The sequence below is a fragment of the Girardinichthys multiradiatus genome, chromosome 12 (assembly GCF_021462225.1).
Source record: "Girardinichthys multiradiatus isolate DD_20200921_A chromosome 12, DD_fGirMul_XY1, whole genome shotgun sequence".
NCBI lineage: Eukaryota > Metazoa > Chordata > Actinopteri > Cyprinodontiformes > Goodeidae > Girardinichthys > Girardinichthys multiradiatus.
The window spans coordinates 18,119,068-18,139,467 of record NC_061805.1 but is presented as its reverse complement, the minus strand read 5'-3'; the positions used below and the strand labels follow the sequence as shown (position 1 = coordinate 18,139,467).

The 20,400-nt window shown below is 39.3% G+C and overlaps 1 long non-coding RNA gene across 1 annotated transcript; it reads left to right on the top strand.

Annotated features, from left to right (window-relative positions):
* The first annotated feature begins 1,615 nt into the window (after window positions 1-1,615).
* Window positions 1,616-2,181, top strand: LOC124877307. Its single transcript, XR_007040492.1, has 3 exons — window positions 1,616-1,692; window positions 1,778-2,025; window positions 2,094-2,181. It is a non-coding gene; the product is annotated as an uncharacterized LOC124877307 (long non-coding RNA).
* The last annotated feature ends 18,219 nt before the right edge of the window (window positions 2,182-20,400 follow it).

Sequence of the window (20,400 nt, the reverse complement as noted above, 5' to 3'; positions counted from 1 at the left end):
ATCTCGAACAAAGGGTCATAAAACTCTGAGGCTGGAACTCAGTGGAAAAACCCCAGTAATAAAACTGGGACAAAGGAGTGGTCAGGCCACGAGGCCCAGACAGCAGCTGCTTTGAATGGAAAAACTTTAAAAGTCCAACCTCTAACTGCTGGCTGATTTAGGATCAGCCGGACAAAAACATACACACGCACCTTGCTGATTATCTCCGCGACTCAGCACACTTGCACAGCAAATCAAAGCAGCTCATCATAAAACACTTCAATTAGTCTTGCATGCAAACAGGTTGATACCTTGGATTAACTCAGTGGTTCCCAAACTTTTTTCTCCTGGGCCCCCCTTTGATTTATAGGGAAATATTGCTGCCCCCCTGCCCAGCACACATCGACCCTCCAACCAGACACACACGTATTTTGTTTTCAAACTCTATTGCAATTTATTTCACAACTCAGTAAAGTGTAGTAAATTACAGGTTGCATTAAAATAAACTACAGAGTCATTTAAGTAACAAAACAACAAACCACCTTTTACAGTGTAAACATTTCAAATGTAATTTTTTACAGTATAACATTATTCAACATTGCTATTAACCTGTTTTTCAAAACTGTGTAAAATGGGTCTAAATCATGAACTCCCTAAGAGGAAAAATAAGGTTTCTTGTGAAAACAACATCTTTCATCTTTATATCTTTTTAGTGACTGGTGTGAGCCTGCTTGTTGCTGCAGATCTTCTCAAATCTGGGTTGCAATTGTGAGACTGCCACTCGAAGTTCGTTTTCAATGTCCAGCTTTGATCTGTATTTTGTCTTAATTGAGTCCACTGCAGAAAAACCTATCTCACAAAGGTAGGATGTGGCAAAAGGGAGAAGTACGGCCAGGGCTTACCTAGCAGTGGATAATCTTTCTCCACTCCAATCCAAAATGCAGCCAGTCCCAGTGTAGCCGCATTGTTGAATTAGATGTGACATCAATAAAATGTTCCTCCTCTGATGTGCTGAAGTTTGTAGGTAGTTTTGCACTGAAAGGATCACGGATCCAGTCATATTCTTTGGAATCCTGCACCAGGAAATATCTCAGGAAATGTTTCTGAAGGGCAGAGATGTGTGCTTGCATGCAGGAGATCACTGTGTTCTGCAGCTTGTTGTCTTCAATGAATTATTTCAAGATATGATTCGTCATATTTTCTAACCTTTGGCTTGGAAGGAAGTTGTTTTGGAAGCAAAACAGTTTTTCAGTTATTTATACTGCGCCCCCCCTGCAATGGCGATGATCCCCCCCCCCTAGGGGGCGCGCCCCCCACTTTGGGAACCTCTGGATTAACTACTGGTGATTCTAAATCACGTTAACTATGCCTCATCCCGCCCAGAGCTCTAAATGCACCTATCCAATTTAACATAAAAAAAGAATGAAATTACTTTAATTTTTGAGAGTATCACCCTAATTTCAGCATCACAGTGGAAACTAGCAGCCCGCTACGCTGAATGCACTGGCGAGAAGCTTGGAAAATGTTTACAAAATAGTTAAAGTTGTTGGGGCTTGGGAGTATCGTGCTGTGTTGGTCCACCAGAGGTCATCCTTGAGCCAAAGTATGTTCCTGCAACAGGTGTTCTTGATCGTTGGCTGATTGTGTGTGCCTGGGTGGAGTATTTAGGAGCCAGCCACCAGTTGTTCGATGCCTGAGCATTTTGCCCATTTGGTAATCTTCAAGCCAGAGAAACCATACCACTTTTGTGTGTACTCAGTACTTACCCTGTGTTTGTTTTTTCCTGCTTCCCTACTAGTACCTGTGAGGTGTGGGCAGATGCCAGGCAACCCCAGACCTAGACTACCTGTACTTCATTCTGACAGTTTGTGAGTTTGGATTTTCTGTACTCGACTGTTGGCTTGGCTCCTGGACCCTACTAAGACCCTGTCCCTGTGAGTACTCTGTCCCGCCGTGGATCGATCCTTGCTGGACCACTTTCTGGATTGCCTGACTCCCTGCCCCATTGGAAGGCCCCCCTCCGGTTCAGTAACAATCAGAGACGAAGTAAGCAAGTTTGGACCTTTTTGAGATATCAGAAGTTTGTCCAAAATAACCAGTGCTTCTCCCTCTAGAGAACCCGAGAAGCCTGCGATGTGCTTTCCTGACTGGAGTTTTGGTGTAACTTTAAACAAGACCATTAAAATAAACCTTCTAACCTTCTCTGTTCTCCTGAGTGTCGTTGCATGTGGGTTAAACAAATCTCTAAAGAAATGACCAAAGTTCCTATTGGGCCCATTAACAAACTTAACTTTATAGATTAAGAATAGGATGTCATCATAGTTCCTGTACATGTAAAAGTAGACAGACAAATACTTTTGGCAATACAGTGTATCTTTTCAAATAAGGAATAAAGGATCAATTCTGCTTTCATCAGACCAAAACACATTCTCTCACAAGGTGTTGGGAGTTTTTTGCAAGGCCTGGGCTGGACATATGTCACATCAAAGGTGGGTGTAAAGTTTTTCAGCTATGTAATATGGGCTCAATTTTTTAAGTTCTAAAACCTGAAATCTTTACAGTTGTATGTACATTTTTGAGATGCACTGTATCAAATACCAAAACATACTCTGTAAATATGTACCTCTTGCTCACATTTTCACATTTCAGTCAGGCTTCATTTTGTACTATATTCAAATTAACAATGTGTACCTAGGATTTGTTTGACAGCAGAAATGTTTTTTATATTATTTCCAATAAATTCAAGCGATAGGGATTAAACATTGGCATGTGGTTTAATGGGAATGGGTTAGGCATTGTAATTACCCCGAAATGTAATTATTTCATTATTTTACTAACACAACTGCTATCAAGAAGGACCTCTTTAATGAGTACTCTCAGAATGCTTCTGTCAATGCTGACTGACTACATATACACTACCGATCAAAAGTTTTAGTTACGCTTTTACACTTAATGGGTCACTTTATTTTCATGACTATTTACATTGTAGATTTTCACCAAGGGCATCGAAATTATGAATGAACACAATTGGATTTATATAGTAAACAAAAAGTTTGAAATAACTCTTAATATTTTTATATTTTAGATTCTTAAAAATAGCCACCCTTTACTTTGATTACTCCTTTGCTCTTATAGTATTCTCTTCGTGAGCTTCATGAGGTGGTTATCTGAAATAGCTGTCCAAAGAGTCTGGAACAAACTTCCTAGAGGTTCAACGGCCAACGGATAATATTTCAGTTATCACAGCAAAGGGTGGCTACTTTAAGGTATCTAAAATAAAAAATTTAAAGTTATTTTGCATTTTTTTTGTTTGCTACAAAATTCCATATGTGTTCATTCACTGTTTTAATGCCTTCAATGAGAATCTAAGTACAATGTGAGTAGTCATGAAAATAAAGAAAACCAGTAAATGTGGGTTTGTTCTAAAACGTTTGACTTGTAGTGTAGCAAAGTTAAAGAATATACATGTTCAGAAACAAGTTTCTATGTGTAGCCACGCCTAGATGGGTATATAGGCCAATGACTGTGACCTGACAGTTGGTTAAACACAAATAATTAGGATGCATTTTGGTTTCTTTTCAATCCATGCATTGAAAGTGTCTCCTGTCTCTCCTCTGAAGATAACTCTAAAGAATCATTGTTCTATATTTCAACAGTCCTAAGGCATCTTTGCCTATTTAATTAGGATTATACATTACCTACTGTATAACCATGTGAGTGCCTCACATTTAGGTACATTTTAGACCTGTAATCGACTGGCAAGCTGTAACAAAGATCAGTGTTCATAAAATCTATTTTTTTAGCTTGGAATTGACTGTGGTGTCAACCCAAACAAATTTAGCTGATGTAGAATTGGCTTGTGACCTTTAACAATTCTATGGACTGTACATGGACATTTGTTTAATAAAGGGCTTCAAAATGGCAAGATTAACTTCAAGTCCTAGATCCATCAAATAATGGCCCTTAAATAAAAAAAGAAAAAACATAAGGACATTTTAGTTTAACAAAAATAATTAGTTCCTGAATTGCTTTTTTTTTAATAGAACATATGATGTGTTTCATAATTCCATACTGAACTAATTAAAATTATCTCAAAAAACAAAACTTAGTGTTATTATTATAAACAACCAATCAGAAGTGATATTCAAATTTTTAGAATTTGACATTATTTATGCCTTCTTGCTCCCAAAGGCATGACTGTTTTCAAATCATGTTACATACTTGTAAGACAATAGGTTGGTGTAGGAATTTCTTGACATTTTTGCAAAATTTGTGCTTACAGCTGTGAGTTACTTAAGTGTTAAAGGTTAATATTACTTTTGAGTAGTGATAAATAAATATTTGGCCAATATAAGAATATTTATAACTAATCAAATTCAATTAAATCATAAAGTAATTAAATATAACATCCATCTGCACTGTGAAATAATACCCTGAATGCCACTTCAGGCCATTTTCCAACATGTCATCTCAGTAACAGAAGAACAAATTTTGTAAGTTCAAGCTTGGATTCTTGGCAGAGCCATTAAAGCAGGAATTTTAGTTTGTTAGTAGTCTCTTGACACAAGTAAAAGCCATTTTGGAGCTTCAGTGAGCAAAGAAAGCCTGCAATAAAAGTCTGAGCGCCAGAGATTTAGGAATAAACTGTTAAAATGCCACTCCTTCTGCTGGCCATATCCTTAAACCAACTGCACAAAAAACAAAACATCAGCTGGAAGTGAGTAAAAACGTTTTATTGGTTCACAATCACACTGCACCAAATTTAAAAAATGTGTCATTAACTTATTGCAATGTATCTTATAATGCTGTCGTATTTTGTCTGAGCTCTGAAGCAGGACAAAAATTTTATGTTTCAGCACTCTTCTTCAGCAACAATGTCCAATGTGTGTAAAAGACACAGACTGATACCTGTGTATCAGATGGGACATTCTTCATTTGGAATGTCTAGACAAATCCATCAATATTTGTGGCATATTTTAAGTTTTAATGGTTCTTATCTAGATCATACACTATCCTTCCTACTAGTGAAAATTTCTCAGATAGAATGACTTAAGCTAGGTTGGCTTCTTAAAAATGAATGTAAATATAGGCAAGTTTTCTGAAGATTCGACTGTCTTCAAAAGCCCACCTCTAATACATATTACTTTGATCCATGTTTTAGTAAGGACTGGCATGTTGCTACGTTGTGGAATAGCCTAGCCAGGTCAGCAAACTAAATATAACAAAAAATCTATAAGGTTACATGAAGAGAGCTGTGAACAAGAGATGTCAATTTTTACAAGTTCCATAATCTTTGCAAGGAAAAGACAGTAAATATTATGAGTCAAACTGTGGCATGTGATCAACTCCTGCCAAAGAAAAATGGTGAATGGTGAGGTGCAATCGAAAGGTGCTTCAACAGAGATTAAGTTAAGGGTGTGCACAGTTTTGCATCTGGGTTATTGCACTGCATTATTGCAACTTGCAACAGTTTATTTGGTATGCAGTTAAATTGTGCAGGACATATGTCACATTACAGGTCCTTCTCAAAATATTAGCATATTGTGATAAAGTTCATTATTTTCCATAATGTCATGATGAAAATTTAACATTCATATATTTTAGAGTCATTGCACACTAACTGAAATATTTCAGGTCTTTTATTGTCTTAATACGGATAATTTTGGCATACAGCTCATGAAAACCCAAAATTCCTATCTCACAAAATTAGCATATTTCATTCGACCATTAAAAGTAAAGTGTTTTTAATACAAAAAACGTCAACCTTCAAATAATCATGTACAGTTATGCACTCAATACTTGGTCGGGAATCCTTTGGCAGAAATGACTGCTTCAATGCGGCGTGGCATGGAGGCAATCAGCCTGTGGCACTGCTGAGGTCTTATGGAGGCCCAGGATGCTTCGATAGCGGCCTTTAGCTCATCCAGAGTGTTGGGTCTTGAGTCTCTCAACGTTCTCTTCACAATATCCCACAGATTCTCTATGGGGTTCAGGTCAGGAGAGTTGGCAGGCCAATTGAGCACAGTGATACCATGGTCAGTAAACCATTTACCAGTGGTTTTGGCACTGTGAGCAGGTGCCAGGTCGTGCTGAAAAATGAAATCTTCATCTCCATAAAGCTTTTCAGCAGATGGAAGCATGAAGTGCTCCAAAATCTCCTGATAGCTAGCTGCATTGACCCTGCCCTTGATAAAACACAGTGGACCAACACCAGCAGCTGACACTGCTGACACTTTGGACCACTGAGCAACAGTCCAGTGCTGCTTCTCTGTAGCCCAGGTCAGGCGCTTCTGCCGCTGTTTCTGGTTCAAAAGTGGCTTGACCTGGGGAATGCGGCACCCGTAGCCCATTTCCTGCACACGCCTGTGCACGGTGGCTCTGGATGTTTCTACTCCAGACTCAGTTCACTGCTTCCGCAGGTCCCCCAAGGTCTGGAATCGGCCCTTCTCCACAATCTTCCTCAGGATCCGGTCACCTCTTCTCGTTGTGCAGCGTTTTCTGCCACACTTTTTCCTTCCCACAGACTTCCCACTGAGGTGCCTTGATACAGCATTCTGGGAACAGCCTATTCGTTCAGAAATTTATTTCTGTGTCTTACCCTCTTGCTTGAAGGTGTCAATAGGGGCATCTGGACAGCAGTCAGGTTGGCAGTCTTACCCAGCATTGGGGTTTTGAGTGATGAACCAGGCTGGGAGTTTTAAAGGCCTCAGGAATCTTTTGCAGGTGTTTAGAGTTAACTCGTTGATTCAGATGATTAGGTTCATAGCTCGTTTAGAGACCCTTTTAATGATATGCTAATTTTGTGAAATAGGAATTTTGGGTTTTCATAAGCTGTATGCCAAAATCATTCGTATTAAGACAATAAAAGACCTGAAATATTTCAGTTAGTGTGCAATGAATCTAAAATATATGAATGTTAAATTTTCATCATTACATTATGGAAAATAATGAACTTTATAACAATATGCTAATATTTTGAGAAGGACCTGTATATGTGGAAAATGTTGTACATGATTATTCATGCTTTCATTTGTTTTTTCATCACAAAAACTTGGTACTTTAACAGGCTTGTTGCCAGAATATAAAACAATATCATCTGTTATCAGTAACAGCAGCATCTCTAGTCCTGTGACATAAACACATGATCACATTACGTGGCAACAAAAAATATCTGGGTCCTGTAAAAAATTCACTTCAATGTAAACTCATGTTATTTTTACTTTAAAGAAGTGACATGGATGTTTCACTATTTTCAATGTACACAAGTGTGAACATTTAAAGAAAATTATTTAAACATCTGCCTGTATTCAAACACTGACACTGAAGTAAAACAATGATAGAAAGAAGGAAAGTATGTGTGTGAGTGTAAGTGAAATAAATTATTGTGCCATGGCATAGCCTGGGCAAAATTATGTAGATGTTTTGGGTGTGTATGAGCATGTCTCTGTGAGTATGACAGTGAATTTAATTGCTCTTCACCTTCACTTCAAAAGCTTTTAGCCTGATCAGCACACAGCCAATCAAAACAAAGAGTCCGTCTCTGAGCAGTGCCGGGCCGAAGTGAGACTGTCTCTTTACTAAGTGGATTACCTTCACACTCTCCCTGTCATATGAAGCGGCATTGTGTAGTACACAACTGAAACTAAATTAAGTGACAAAAATTGTAACAGCGTAAGATTTCTGTTTCCCTTTTACTTCCCCAGATGCCTGAACAAGCCCTCGGTTTTACTGTGGATTTTCGCTCTCCCTCAGTTTCTGCTATTCTTCCAAAAACTCCCTCTCCTCCTCCTGCCACAGAACTCATTTCATTTGCATTGATAAGTATGTTTCTCAATTTGTGGAATAAAGAATAAGTGCCTAAAACTGCCTTCTGCTATCTAGACACAGCTGCACATAATCCAGCTATAAAGTTGGAATAAATATGCTTGCAATTATAGCAAGGAAAGAGAAAAAGGAGGCAAAAAGCTTCACCTGTCAGAGAGATACAGCATGTGCGTACCTCAATCCCCTTTCACTTGCACACACACAAAAACGCTTCCCTTGGTGTCAGTGTCAGAAAATACACAAAACTGCCAAAGACGTTTTCAACAAAAGTAAATGATAAAAAATGCACACGTTTGATTTTTTTTTTTACCATTTCCTGTCCAGCAGTGTTGCTGTCTGAGTGCCAAGAAGAAGCCCAACAGATTTACTTTTGGAGCATTATGGCTAACGCTTTATTGCTCCACTTGAAATTTATAAAAGAAACTTTATTAGAAACTTATTTCAATTGCAATGGACATGGAGATGGAAACGAAAAAATATATATATAGAAAGAGAGAGAGGTGGGGTTTAAAGGAAAAAGGGAGAGAAGGAAAAAACAATAGAAGAGAGAAAGAAGTGTGATGAGAATACAGGATAACACCCTAGAAGACTGCTTCTACACCCGCAGAAACATATATAACAACAGCATTGTTACCGAAAAGTGCACTAATGAATGCAAGATTTATTTAGTGGTAACTGCAGCTCAATATATAGGGGTTGGACAATGAAACTGAAACACCTGGTTATAGACCACAATAATTTATTAGTATGGTGTAGGGCCTCCTTTTGCGGCCAATACAGCGTCAATTCGTCTTGGGAGTGGCATATACAAGTCCTGCACAGTGGTCTGAGGGATTTTAAGCCATTCTTCTTGCAGGATAGTGGCCAGGTCACTACGTGATACTGGTGGAGGAAAACGTTTCCTGACTCGCTCCTCCAAAACACCCCAAAGTGGCTCAATAATATTTAGATCTGGTGACTGTGCAGGCCATGGGAGATGTTCAACTTCACTTTCATGTTCATCAAACCAATCTTTCACCAGTCTTGCTGTGTGTATTGGTGCATTGTCATGATACACGGCACCGCTTTCAGGTTACAATGTTTGATGTACAAGGTCCTCAAGAATGGTTCGGTAGTCCTTGGCAGTGACGCGCCCATCTAGCCCAAGTATTGAGCCAAGGGAATGCCATGATATGGCAGCCCAAACCATCATTGATCCACCCCCATGCTTCACTCTGGGCATGCAACAGTCTGGGTGGTATGCTTCTTTGGGGCTTCTCCACACCGTAACTCTCTCGGATGTGGGGAAAACAGTAAAGGTGGACTCATCAGAGAACAATACATGTTTCACATTGTCCACAGCCCAAGATTTGCACTCCGTGCACCATTGAAACTGACGTTTGGCATTGGCATGAGTGACCAAAGGGTTGGCTATAGCAGCCCGGCCGTGTATATTGACCCTGTGGAGCTCCCGACGGACAGTTCTGGTGGAAACAGGAGAGTTGAGGTGCACATTTAATTCTGCCATGATTTGGGCAGCCGCGGTTTTATGTTTTTTGGATACAATCCGGGTTAGCACCCGAACATCCCTTTCAGACAGCTTCCTCTTGCGTCCACAGTTAATCGCGTTGGATGTGGTTCGTCCTTCTTGGTGGTATTCTTCTTGGTGGTACATCATACACCTGCTTCAACAAACCCACTGTCATCTGGACAAAGCCAGCAGCACTGTGATGATCATGTTATTTGATTTCTCCAGTGCATTTAATACAATCCAACCTGATTTGCTTTGTCAGAAACTCCAGAAGACTCAGGTGGAGGCCTCAACAATCTCCTGGATCAAAGACTACCTGACAAACAGACCACAGTTTGTGAGACTGAAGGGTTGTGAGTCTAACCAGGTAGTCAGCAGCACAGGAGCACCACTGGGGACTGTACTCTCACCATTCCTTTTCACTCTGTACACCTCAGACTTCCAGTACAAGACAGACTCCTGTCATCTGCAGAAATACTCGGATGATTCTGCAGTTGTGGGGTGGATCAGAGATGGACAAGAAGCTGAGTACAGGAAGGTGGTGGACCGCTTTGTGGCATGGTGTGGAAACAATCGTCTAATTTTGAACGTGACTAAAACAAAGGAGATTATTGTAGATTTTAAGAGAAACAGGAATAAGTCAAAAACTATTTCTATCATGGGAGAAGAAGTGGAGGTGGTGGAGGAGTATAAATACCTCGGTGTTCACCTGGACAACAGACTAGAGTGGAGATGCAACTGTGAAGCCATCTACAAGAAGGGACAGAGCAGACTGTACTTCTTGAGGAAGCTTAGATCCTTTGGTGTTTGCAGCAAGATGCTGCATATCTTCTATAAGTCTGTTGTGGAAAGTGTGATCTCTTCTACCATCATCTGCTGGGGAAGCAGCATCAGAGCCAGGGACTTAAAAAAGCTCAACAAGCTGATAAAAAAGGCTGGCTCTGTTCTGGGGACTCCTCTGGAACCTCTGGAGATCATTGTGGAAAGACGGATTCTTCATAAAATGAAGAACATTATGGAGAACCCTGAGCATCCTCTTCATGAGACTGTCCTACAACTGAGTGTCTTCAGTCAGAGGCTTCTTCAGATGTGCTGTAAAACGGAGCGCTACAGGAGATCCTTCCTGCCCACAGCCATCAGCATCTACAACGGCTCTTTGAAGAAACCTTCATAATGGGCTACAACAACATTTAATTTCCCTTTGGGATTAATAAAGTATTTTTGAATTGAATTGAATTTGAATAGTATGCTGACATTACCCTGGATACCATGGCTCATGATACATCACAAAGACTTGCTGTCTTGGTCGCAGATGCGCCAGCAAGACATGCACCAACAATTTGTCCTCTTTTGAACTGTGGTATGTCACCCATAATGTTGTGTGCACTTCAATGTTTTGAGCAATAATGTGCTCTTACCCTGCTAATTGAACCTTCACACTCTGGTCTTACTGGTGCAATGTGCAATCAATGAAGACTGTCTACCAGGCTGGTTCAATTTAGCCATGAAACCTCCCACACTAAAATGACAGGTGTTTCAGTTACATTGCCCTGTATAACATCTATCTATGTATCTGTTAACACCTCAATCTAAACACCTGCGGTGTTAAGTGTGAGCGTGCTTTTGTATATAAGGTTTCTTCATAAAAATATGCAATAGCAAGTGTGAGGAGCTACAAACCTGCCTCCCCGGACCCGAGCCAGACAGAGAAGAGATCTGAGCCACCTACATCCAAAGGCCCCTAGAGCACGGGACCCCGGGAGGACCACTGCCGGGACTACCGCAACCCCCCTCCCCCCCCCCCAGAGAAGAGCAGAGAAAATCTTTGGGGAACCCACCCAGCAGCCACAGTGCAGAAGCCCCAGGGAGGTGCAGCAACGAGACCACAGACCCCGCCGGCAGCCATCCAGCCGGTTTTGAAGTCAGCCACAGGCATGCTACCTGAGCAGATAGCCCAACAAATTAGCAGCTTAGTACAGCCCAAACTGTATTGTATCAAGAGCAGAACAACAGGAAGAGTAATATTCTCCACAATAAGCAAATTGAAGAGGTGTTTAGCCTGTTTTTGCTTTCTATAAAACCAAAATAACACTCAATAAATCTTACAAATAGCAATATTTTAACTGTAACAACAAATATGTTTATTCTTTTCACAACAGCAGGAATAATGCTTTCATTATTATATGTTATGCAGTTTTGTGTAAACACCACTAAACAGTAAAACCGGCCCAAGCCTTGGGGCAATACAACTTCTTAAGCAACAGATAATTGTTTTCTAAATTGTACCAAAGTTGCATTTCAGAAGAGGTGTTCAGAAGTGTTTTTGCTGTAATTTTATACACTCTTCTTCTGCTCCAATTTACCTTTAGATAAAGCCTATGCAGAATCTCATTTCCCGCCCAGTCTGTTTCTTCCAGAAAATTAAATAACCCACTCCACACCTCCACTTCATCATCCTTCTGTTTTTGTTCTCTCTGGATCTTTAACCCAGCTTCCTCTTACTTTGTTCTTTTTTCTCTACTTTCCTTTCCCAGCCTTTTTTTACTATATTTTTTCTTTTTTTTTGCCACCTCCAACCCTCTCCTGATTAAGAAAAGAAAAAAAAAAAACTGTTGGTGGATCGGTGGGAAAGTTCAATTAAGCTGTAGGCCTTTGGGCTTTTGTGTTGGTGTGATAATGTGTATTTTATTGGGTGCACACCTGTGTGACTGTGTCTGCTTGCTTCTATTAGTTGTGTTGTGTGTGAGTGCATGAACTGAAATTAGTGTGGATATGTGCATTCTCTTTGAATCTTCACCGGCATGTGCTCCAGTATCAGCTCTTCAGGATTAGTTTTCCCCTCTAATCAAGTAAGAGAGAAGCCCGCAGGTAATTACAGCTTCTTTCCAAAAACAACTGAGCTTTCATGTTCCTGTTGGACTTCATCACAATCCAATTACACATTTAACTGTTACTTCAGATAAAACCACAAAGTTGTTTGAGCGAAGAATGATGTGATATTTGACATTAGTTTGCCAAAAAAGCCAAAATCTAAGATGGCTAAAATCATACTAGACAGTTAAAAACAATTGTTGTCTCTCTTCTGTTTATGAATAGGTTTTCAATTTTTCTTACAAAAAACAATTAAATGTCTTTCAGTGTCTTCATTCTTGACTGAAAGTTATAATTCTACTGCTGTTTCTATCACAGAAAAGTTTTGTTGAGTAAAAATTAAAGTTTTCATGGACTGCACAGTGACAGTTACTTGCACAATTGCCTTTCAGAAAGATTAATTCAAATGCTGGCCTTGAATCTTTCTGGATGGAGTTTCAGCAGGCATGTTCTCCCTGTGGATAAGTTCTCCCCAGGTACTTCTACTTTTTCCCACAGTCTATCCACAAATATGCATATTAGGTTAATTGTCCTCTTTAAACTGCCCTTAGGAGTAGATGCATTCCTGCATGGCTGTGTCTCTTTGTTGTCCTTTGATGGACTGCCGACCTGTCCAGGTTGTACCTTGCTTCTCACACACTGACTGTTGGAGATAGGTAGTAGCGCCAGCACGACCTTGCAAAGTATCGTCTGTTACTGCACACAAGGTCCCATTCCATCTGTCCAGCTCCTGCACCATCCTTCTATCACTTGTAAACAAGTGATGAAGGTGGTGGACTGCTCCATAAAAGGAAACCTATTCTAAATGGGAACTATGTCCTCAGACTTGGAGGAGGTGACTCTCATCCCTGATGCGAACAATCTAGAGCACTTCAAAGTTCAAGGCCTGAAGTTGACAGCAACAGAACATCATCTTGAAAAGCAAAGAGGAGACCCTGAGTTTTGGAAAACAAACACCCTCCTCTCAATTACTTCTATGCAACACTAAAGAGAAATGACAAAGATGTTAAATGAAATTGCACTGAATCTGAAATGGGCATCATGTAACACAACTGGGAGACTGAATGCTGCCCGATGAGGGCTGCCCAATTTTGCAACAGCTAGGATTTAATTTGATTTATCTTTTGACTTATTGGGACGTGTTTGCTAAAAAGGATGCATATACAGTCCATGTCTATTCCACTGAATACATATTATATTTTTAAGCTTGATAGAGTATTTACTAAAGGTAGAGTATACCTGATACAGCATGTAAATTGTACACTTACTTTAAATGGGAACAACTGGTAAAAAAACAAAAAAAAAAAAAACAAAACGACTTTCTAATGACACTAAAGATTAAACTGTATAGCATTTTTTTACATCTTGTGTTACCTAGTGGATGAAATATTTTCAGCAAAACATCAGGCTATGTTCTGGCATAATCTATTACACACCTGCAACTGTTTACTAGATTAAAAAACTTGATTTGCTGGTAATCACAGTTCTCTTCATTTATTTATATTGACTATCAATGCATCATATATTGATATACAATTATATTAAAAGAATCAGAAAAATATTAACATTTCTTGCAAAAGTATCACAAGTTTTTACATTCCATTATGACTTGTGTACATTCTTGTTGCAATTTATTTTCTTAAATTCCTTTATTTACGATGATTCACACCTGCGATCCCACTAATCATCAAGCTGACAGTATTTAATGTTTTTAACTTTACTTATTGTCAGATTTCTGTATAAGACCAGTTGGTAAAAGCAACACTTGGCTCCAGTCTAGCTTAAAACTTTTGTTTGAACAAACCAAAGCACCCTGCCTTAGCCTGAGTTTTCTCTGCTCTCTCCAAAGGAGTCCTCTCTTGACTCATTGCAATCACATGCTCATCCATCTGCCAGCCACTCTGCCACTGCAGCCCCACCTGCTCTGGGGATTAGTTTTTCAGCTTGTAAATAAAAATCCACATTAGCACTCTGCTTCATCTCCATGACTACTCTTGGATCCACATATAGTTAGCACTCCTCCCAGTACATCGAAGCTTGATGCCAATGGTTTTATTTCATTCTTTGTAAAGGTTCCATGTTTTATTGAATGATTGATTGCCTGACTGATTGATTTGTGAGTTGTCTCAGTTGAACTTTTGAGAATTGTACCAGTCACTATTGTAGAGATTTAAAAGTCATTATACTGGCTACTAGTCACGCTTGGTCCCTTTAACTTCCTTCTGTCGCCATGGCTTCATCACAAAAAAGAAGCAGAGACAATTAAAAAAAAGAATATAACATATATTTTGTTATATTGTCATTTCTTAAGGGAATTGTACAATTCCCTTCTATTATTATTATAAGTGAATGAATCAATATTATAAGTTATTTGTCATAATTTCCTTACCTTGAGTAAAAGAGAAGCCATGAATGTTTGTAGAAAATTGAAAAAAAGGTGACTGCTAGTCAGACCGACCCTTGTATGTAGCAATTTAAAATGACTCAAACTAAAGATGTCCACATGTCTGGGATAAAGCACTGTATTAGCTGATATTAAATGCATAAATCTTCACAAGAGACCATTGTTAAAGTGTTACTAAACCCACCATAAAGGCATAACCCCACCCCACCCCCAAAAAAACTCCACCACAGTGGGCAATACCAAGAGACACTGAAGGGCAGGGCGTGATGTAACTCTATGCGTTACATTAACGCTCAGCTTGGACTCCTGCTTTACTTGCACTGCCATACTTGCACAATGATCACCTGCACTGTTGTACTGCTCTTGCATCTTATACTGCTCTACCTTTACTCTCACTCACTTAAAACTGTGCACATATATTTATATTATATTGTAGATATGTTTATACTGTTTAATTTGTACTGTATTGCACCGACTACGCCAAAACAAATTCCTTGTATGTCCAAAAACGTACTTGGCAATAAAGCTTTTCTGATTCTGATTCTGATTCTATGGGAATGAGCAGAGGGGGTTAAGCGGAGGTGTCGTCAGGACAAAGGAAAGCCAAACTTACAGAGTTGTTATATGAGCTATTTTCTTTGTGTAAGCAACCACTGACTTGGATGTGGTACTCCCACATCCCTCAGTGACTGGTTGTTTAAAGACATACCAAATATTGTCTTTAATTAGTTCTAAAGCTAATTTGACCTAATTTCTAAATTTCTCAAGATGAACCTTGCTTCTTAAACATAAATATCCACATTGAACTGTGGTATCATTGTATCAGTTTTATTCGTTTCCTTGTGCATTAATTTGTACATAAATCAATAGTTTTCTTTATTCCTTAAGTTTTTTTAATAGTTTTGGTTAAATTGTTATAGCCTAATAAAGAGTTTATTTATTCAAATATTTTAACTTGGAGTTGAATTGTCTTGTTAATACATTCCTATATTTTGGATAAAAGTGTTCTTAATTTGTTCCATTTGTGTGCAGAGTTTGCTGTTAAGTAATGCCAGTGCTTGAAACGCTCTTTCATCTAATGTCTGAATACCACCGCTATATTGGTTTGGTATTCTCATGACAATATTTGACAGACCAAATGGTTATTTAACTAAATATTAAATAACATAAGCATCCTAACAGCCAAACAGAGGTCAGCACTAGGAAGGCTTTGGGCCAAATATTGCAGAATTAAACAATTTACACAAAAATTGCACACTAACATAAAGATAGAGCCTTAAGACCCATTTAATAAATTATCAGCAAAAAAAGTTGGTTTGGGTTTTAGTTACTTTTTCAGTTCGTTGCTGTTGTCTCAGCAAAACAATTTCTGTTATTATACAAAAAAAAATTCTTATCAGCTGCAACTTTTCAGTCTGTTCAAAGTACACCAGGAGTGGCATTAAACCACTATGAAATGGAACTGAATATGTTTCATTCTAGTACTTTACCAGGACTGGTAATTGGTTCAAGATCAGGTGCTCAAGTTTAAACAAGAAGAAAAAAGATATAATGAGTGGCAGTTACATGGGTGAAAATGCCTTGTTGATTTCAGTAGAATAAGGAAATGAGCAGACTGGCTCAAGATGATAGAAATGGCATTTATTCTGTAAATATTTATGCATTATTCTTGTTCAGCATTCCATTCAAACTCAATTCAAAAATAGTTTATTAATCACAAAAGGGAAGAGTCATTTTAGATTGTTATAGCTATGGGCATAAAGGATCACCTTAAGTGGTCAATGACGAAGACTCCCAATGGCTTCCACAGTCACAGGATTTCAACTCAATAGAGCTGCTTTGGGATGTGGTGGAACTGGAGATTTAGATAATGGATGTGCACCCAACAAATCTGCAGCAACTGCTTAAACTAAAGGTTCAGTGTAGATCAGAGGAATAAGAACTATTCCTAACATGTTGAATATTTGATGGAAAGGATTAGGGCAGTTCTGAAGGTAAAATTGTTCAAACCAAGAAGTGAGAAGGTGTACTTAATAAAGTGGCTTTTGATCTATTTTGACCTTATAACCTTATGTACATTTAGAAGACGAGCATTTTGATAAATACTTTGTATTTCATATTGGAAATGTTTCATGAATTGCTGTCAGTGACACTCATCTCCCCCTAAACACATCCCCTAAAAAGGCATGCAAATATCCAGGAAACAACTCTCCAAAATCATACATATTAATAAAACAAGATAATTAAATTAATAAAATAAAAACTTTTTGGAATAAAGTACGCCTGTGCAACTTTATATTATATAACCACAGAATTTAATAAACATGAATAAACTGAAATAACAGCAACTCAAGTATATGGCAGTGCAGAGAAAACAGACAGATCTAAAACTCATAACCCCTAACACAGGCAGATTAAAATATGTCAGAGCAACAACAACGTCTGTTTGGTGGTGGGTGTGGTTTGTGCCAGCCGTTTTATAACACTCCTCCGGGCTGCTCCCTCAGGACACTACTGAAATTAGGAACAGGGAGACGTATCAGGAACTAAAAATTATTTAGTTACTGCCACAATCATTCCATCTCATTCATCTTGCAGTGCACACTTACTCAAGCAAAGGTGACCGCAGTTTATGACATAGCTGGAGCACAGGGCTGAAAAACGAGGGGACTCATAACAGAGATCAGTCCAAGGTCATGTCTTTTGGCTCAGCAGGCTGCGGATGGCATTCACAACATGGATTCTGGCTCTGGGAATGTATGAACAGCCCACAGTTGGAAAGTTCAGGCAAAGTTGACAGGAAAAAGGCCTGTACAGCATCACTGTCTGTGAGCTGCCAGACTGCTCTGATGGAGGTCGTGCCGTTTGGATGTTCATGGAGCTTTGAGCTTCACAATGCTGTATGGATCCTGTAAAACATTTTAACTGAAAGTTTGTTGCTAATCTGAACAAGAGTCAGAGGAATTTAAAGCCTTAAATAGAAAAGAGGTTCACTTGCATTTAAGAGTATTTTCAGCTCTGCAGGGAGGCTGAAATGGTGCAGCACTTAACCTTCAAACTCCAGGAGTTGGTAGAGGTAGCAGGAGGTGCTTTGCTTCAGAATGTGTTAGCACTAAAGTAATGGATCATGTCAAAAATAAAAAACATTTAGCACTGATTTATTTTTTGTTTTTGTTTTTTGTTTTATTGATGACAGACTTAAAAATGTATCTAGTTTCCTATTTTAAAAAGAGACTCCTTTATGCTTTATGTATATTTAATAATAAAACAAGTTTGTAAACTCATAAGTGCATTGACAAAAAAACATACAATAGAAGATCTGTGTTTCAGGCATTAAAGGCCAAAAACACAAGAGCTTTCTTTCCCAGTTCATTTCCTAGTCTCATAACCACAACATTTAAAGTGTTGACCGAGCAAAGATGTTTAATTCCTCGTTCTGATACCAAAAACAGGTTGAAGTATGAAATAATGTTACCCCAAATGGCTTTGTATATGAACACATAACAGTGATGATCATGGAAGATGTCCAAGTTACATTAGGGTAGAGCAGATAGTGATGAATGAAAAAAGAAAAGTTTACCATGAACATCAAATTAAGAAATAAATGCCAGCTTTGCATTTAAGTCGCATTGTAAATAAAAGACTTGTTCTTATTTAGGCATATTCAAAATACTCAAAAGTCCAGTGAATTAGTGTCATGAGCACACATGTAAAAAACACTCAAGATAGGATAGATTTGTCATGTGTCATGTACACAATATGCCAGGCGTCCATGTACTGAGCAGACCACAGCTGGAACACTAGTGATAACATTTTAGAATCTTTTAAACAAAGTGCTATGTTTATGAAGCAGGAGAACAACATTTCCTATAAGTTTTGTCTGCTCACAAATATTTAAAATCCTGTTAAAATGTATTACATGCCAAATTATCAACAAGTTGTTTCTAAATAAAGATATCTAAAGTAACGTGTTATCCTAACAAGTGATATGCTAATAAATGAAAACACTGTCAGCAGGAGCAAGACATGAGGTGTTATGATTCTGGCACGTCTGCTCTACCCTGTCTCCCTGGCTGCAATCATCAGATGAGATGCACCTGGTGGCTGCCGCAGTGCAGTGCAATCTGTGGCATGCCAAGCACCTGTGTCTTCCCTGATATATACTGACTCTGACAAGCAGACGGTGCCAGATTTTTGAAAGCCATTCGCGTAAGTAGATATCCAGCGTTCCTTCCTGTCTGATCATTGTTCTTGACCTTGCCTTGCCTTTCGGATTTTTGCCTCTCTGCCTGCTCCCTGTCGGACTGTTTGGATTTTGATTTTGACCCTGTTTCCTGCATCTGGTTTATGCCTCTGCCTGCCCCTTGCCTGACGTCTCTTGTTCCGATCATTGACCCTGTTTCTGTCCTCGAATTATTGAGCCAGCCTTGCCCTTGGATTATTCAGCCTGGAGTCACATCTTACCTGTGCTGTGGAGATCACTGCCTGCCACCCACTGAGGTTTCCCCTCTGGGTTTCAAGTTCTACTCAAGACAAAAGCAGGTTAGTGACTTTTCTGAGCCCTGCAATATCTGGAGAGACTACAAGTCACTAATCCCTCTTTCTGCCCCAGTGATTCCCGGAAGCTGTGTGGAGTTTTACCTGAGTGACGTTTTCCTGTGGCTGAATAAACCTTTTAAGTTTTCAGTAATGTGTCTGGCTGAATCTTGGGTCTGCCTTTTTCTGATTCGTAATAGAAAAATCTGGCCAAAACTGGACCCATCGCCAGCACAACAGTGGCGCACCCACGTTGATGAGACCCTTTCCTGGTTGGGTTCCGGCTTGGAGGAAATAATTTCCACATCACGTTCTGGCAATCTTGTCTCTGAGCCGCCACCGTCACAAAGAAACCACGCCCAAGTGACACGGCCAACAGCAGAGGTAAGGGAGCCACGCCTATCTCCGCCTGAGATGTTCAGGGGAGACTCAGACCAATGTCAAGCTTTCCTAACTCAGTGTGAAATTCATTTTGAGCTTCAGCCGTCATCCTTTCCCACTGAATGTTCCAAGGTGGCTTTTGTTATATCTCTGCTGGCAGGAAAGGCAAAACAGTGGGGACCAGCTGAATGGCATAACAGGTCTGCATCTTGTAACCTCTATGAAACTTTTTCCAAGGAGTTTTTGACCCTGTTATTCCAAATCGTGAAGCCGCAAGAGGATTACTGTCCCTCAAACAGGGTGATCAGCCTGTTTCGTCCTATACAGGTCCTTCTCAAAATATTAGCATATTGTGATAAAGTTCATTATTTTCCATAATGTCATGATGAAAATTTAACATTCATATATTTTAGATTTATTGCACACTAACTGAAATATTTCAGGTCTTTTATTGTCTTAATACGGATGATTGTGGCATACACCTCATGAAAATCCAAAATTCCTATCTCACAAAATTAGCATATTTCATCCGACCAATAAAAGAAAAGTGTTTTTAATACAAAAAACGTCAACCTTCAAATAATCATGTACAGTTATGCACTCAATACTTGGTCGGGAATCCTTTTGCAGAAATGACTGCTTCTATGCGGCGTGGCATGGAGGCAATCAGCCTGTGGCACTGCTGAGGTCTTATGGAGGCCCAGGATGCTTCAATAGCAGCCTTTAGCTCATTCAGAGTGTTGGGTCTTGAGTCTCTCAATGTTCTCTTCACAATATTCCACAGATTCTCTATGGGGTTCAGGTCAGGAGAGTTGGCAGGCCAATTGAGCACAGTGATACCATGGTCAGTAAACCATTTACCAGTGGTTTTGGCATTGTGAGCAGTTGCCAGGTC